Source organism: Gossypium hirsutum, chromosome A13 (assembly GCF_007990345.1).
Source record: "Gossypium hirsutum isolate 1008001.06 chromosome A13, Gossypium_hirsutum_v2.1, whole genome shotgun sequence".
In the NCBI taxonomy this organism is placed as follows: Eukaryota; Viridiplantae; Streptophyta; class Magnoliopsida; order Malvales; family Malvaceae; genus Gossypium; species Gossypium hirsutum.
Genome location: NC_053436.1, coordinates 63462625 through 63466634, shown reverse-complemented (window position 1 = coordinate 63466634; position 4010 = coordinate 63462625). Strand labels below are relative to the sequence as shown.

The following is a 4010-nucleotide window of genomic DNA, read 5'->3' as shown; positions in this document are numbered from 1 at the left end:
CGCAGCCTACTCGATGCAGTAGCCCGTAATTAAAGGTCGGGCTCAAAGTATTTGAAATAGTTCTTCTTGGGGTCTGATGGGGAACCTTAGGAAAGGGTGACGAACTTCCGTGGTAGGACCTGGGGAAGATGACGCTCCCTTCTTTTTCTTTGAAACAGGGACATCGGCCTTTTTACCACGTGAAGATGACATGGTACCTGCAATTAGAATCAACAAGTTGTCTTGATAAGTGGTCAAAGTAAAACAAATACAAATTTTAAATAAAAATCATAATTTCAGCCACAACTATCAACACTTAACAATTTTAATTAAACTAATCCATACTTTTGTTGCATTACATAATAGTAGCATGAATAACTAAAAAAAAAGAAAAATTGCAAAGAATATTGTATGGATGAAAAAAAATGTCAACACAAAAGGCATGAGAAATCATGAATATTTACGTAAACTAGTCAAATGGAGTAGAGAAATCACGTAATGAGTAAGAATTTTAACATGAAAAAGATCATAACTATTCTAGATATAACATTTGTATGATAAAAATAAGAAAGGAACTTGAAATTTTCATATTATTATGATAAATAGCTCTAGAAATCAGTAAGAATAAACGAGAAAAGAGTGAACAAATGCTAGAAAGAGGAGAATGGGTGTCAAAAATAGAGTTGGAGGCGGCGCACGGGCGTGGCAAGGAGGGCGTGTGGACTTGGAACTGCTAGGGTTAGGGTTTTTAGGTGAAGAAGACAATGAATAGTGCAACCTATTTATAGATTTTGGGGCACATGGCCAGGTAACACGCCCGTGTTCCCCAATTTCAGCCCGTGTGATTCGCGAATTTTGAATTTGGGCACGTTCGACATTTAGTATACACCCATGTTCCTTGGGCATGTGGATGTATACGGTCGTGCCGTACGGCCGTGTTTGGCGTTGTTCGCTTCTCCCACATTTGTGTCAATCTAGCAGGTTTGACCACGGTTCTTCTACATGGGTGTGTCGCACACCCGTGTTGTTTTGGCAGGTTCGAGCACGGCTATTTTGCGTGGTCGTGGTGTTTTATCGTAACCCATGTTTGGGAAAATCATTGCCCTATTTTCACACGGCCCTAAGGACACCCGTGTGCTTGGCCATGTCTCTGTGGAAGACCTGTATTCAAGCTCCATTAGTAAGTTAGGTGTTAAAGACTAAATTTTAAAGAAGTTAATACAGTTAGTACTCGGGTTGCCTCCTGAGAAGCGCTTATTTATAGTCTAAGCTTGACTTACCTCTCCGTTGAATGGTCATGGTGGTTCGAGGAGTTTATACTCCTCATTCTTGCTATCAATGTTATCAAAATAAGGTTTTAAACGGTCTTGTTTACCTTAAAAGTGCTGAGCTTGGAGTGACTTACCTCAACTGTACCGAATGGAAAAATACTAAGTACCGTAAGAAGGATTTCTTCATTCGGTTTGACAGTGACAATGTGAGGATCTACGGCATGTAGTAAGACTTTATCTCCAACCTTAAGTTGATTTGGAAAGGTATCGAGCTCGTTCTGGTGTAGTTATGGCTTATCGTGTGTTCTTGATTTATGTGTTCGTCATTCATCTAGCTACTCTATTTGCAGCCTTTGTTCTTCATGAGTAGGTCCTCTACTATTGCTTGAGAATGACTCATGTGCTTCCTTTAGACTCATTTCCTGAAAAGTAGGTTGTACCATATTGTTAGTTTTATTAAAATGGGTTAAATGATCACCTTCAATTTCCGATGTGTTGCGAGCTTGAAGGGTGATTGTTTCGTCTCCTACACGGAGTGTGAGTTCACCTGTGCCAGCATTAATGATCGTTTTAGCAATTGCTAAAAAAGGCCTTCCTAGAATTAAAGGAGTGTTGCTATCCTCTTCTATGTCTAGAACAATGAAGCCCATGGGAAATATAAATTTATCGATTTTAACTAGCACATCTTCAATAATACCCCTAGGATATCTTATAGTTTTATCTCCTAATTGAATGCTCATCCTAGTCTATTTGGGTTTCCCAAGACCTAATTGTTTGACCATTTTGTAGGGCATGACGTTAATATTAGCCCCTAAATCAACTAATGCATTATTAACATCTAAACTACCAATTAAGTAAGGAATTGTAAAACTCCCTGGATCTTTTAATTTTTTCAGTAGCTTATTTTGCAGAATAGGTGAGCACACTGCATTTAGCTCCACATGCAACGCCTCGTCCAACTTACACTTATTTGCTAAAAGCTTATTTAAAAATTTCATTGCGCTTGGCATCTGTGATAGAGCTTCAATAAACAATAAGTTAATGTGTAATTTTTTTAAGAGTTTAAGGAATTTACAAATTGTTCATCTGAGCAGTCTTTCCTTATCGCGTTGGGGTATGGCACACGAGGTTTATATTCGACATTCACTGATTTGTTTTTATTATGACCTACCTCACCTTAACCTTTGCTAACCACAGTTTCTTACCTCGGTTCTGGTTCAGGCTCAAAGACTCCTTCGTCATATTGAATATTAATTGTGTTGAGCTGTTCCCTTGGGTTGGGTTAGTATTACTTGGCAAGCTACCTTGTGGTCATTCAGAGATTAGTTTAGAAAGCTGGCCTATCTGAGTTTCAAGCCTTTGGATTAACGCTTGTTAAGTTTTAAGTGCTATTTCGATGTTTTGAAAACGGGTTTCTGACACCGATATAAACTTTGTGAGCATCTCGTCAAGGTTTGACTTCTTTTCCTATTGGTAGGGTGGTTGTTGGTAGCCTGGAGGTGGTCTTTGATTTCCTTGGCCTACCCATGAGAAATTTGGGTGGTTCCTCCAACCTGCATTGTAAGTGTTACTATATAGATTGTTTTGAGGTCGAGAATTATTACCCATGTAATTTAACTACTCGTTATCCATGTTGTGGCCATAAGGTTGGTATTCCAACCACCTCCACTTGCTTCGCACTGCATTACTAGGTGAACCTGTAAAGAACTAAGAAAACCATCAATTTTCTTATTCAGGAGTTCTACCTGATTAGAGAGCATGGTGACCGAATCGACGTTATAAACACTGGCTGTTTTTGTTGGTTTTGTCCTCAAGACTTGCCACTGATAGTTATTCAGTGACATCTCTTCTATAAACTCATAAGCATCTTCAGGTGTTTTATTATTGATGGTTCCGCCAGCAGCTGCGTCAACCATTTGCCGAGTCGAAGGATTCAGGTCATTATGGAATGTTTGAACCTGAAGCCAAAGCGGTAACCCATGGTGAAGGCACCTTCTAAGTAAGTCATTGTATCTCTCTCATGCATCATAAAGAGTTTCTAAGTCCATCTGCATAAACGAAGAGATATCATTACGTAATTTGGCTGTTTTAACCGGCGGGAAATATTTTAATCTAAATTTTTCGATCATTTGTTCCCAAGTAGTGATTGACCCTCGTCGTAATGAGTTCAACCACTGTTTAGCTTTGTTTCTCAATGAAAAAGGGAATAACCGAATATGAATGGCATCATAAAAAACACCATTAATTTTAAATGTATCGCATAGTTCCAAGAAGTTTGCTAAGTGGGCGTTGGGATCCTCATCCTGCAAACCATCAAACTGAATAAATTGCTGTATCATTTGAATAGTGTTAGGTTTAGTTCAAAAATATTTGCAGCTACAGCAGGTCTAACTACGCTCGATTAAGTTCCTGTTAAAGAAGGTTTAGCATAATCATACATAGTGCATGGAGCAAGATTTTGATTAACCACAATTATAGGAGGTAGTTGATTGTCTTGGTTTTTAGCCATCTCTTCGGTTGGGGGTTGAGTATCGTCCTCTTGCTTGTTCTCTATGTATCTTAAGCTTCACCTTATTTCTCTTTGGTTTCTATGAAGTGTGCGATCGATTTCTTCGTCAAAAAGTAGTGGTCCTGACGGGTTTTTTCTAGTCATAAACTATAAAAACCTGCCAAGAGAAAGAAAAAGTAAATTAATAAATAATAATAAAATTAAATTGCAAGAAAAATAAATGGTTAAAGTAATAAAAATTGAGCGTTCCT

The 4010-nt window shown here is 38.3% G+C and overlaps 1 non-coding gene across 1 annotated transcript; it reads left to right on the top strand.

Moving 5' to 3' along the window:
* The first annotated feature begins 3224 nt into the window (after positions 1–3224).
* On the top strand, positions 3225–3331 carry LOC121212819 (small nucleolar RNA R71). Its single transcript, XR_005908193.1, has one exon. It is a non-coding gene; the product is annotated as a small nucleolar RNA R71 (small nucleolar RNA).
* Positions 3332–4010: the final 679 nt, after the last annotated feature.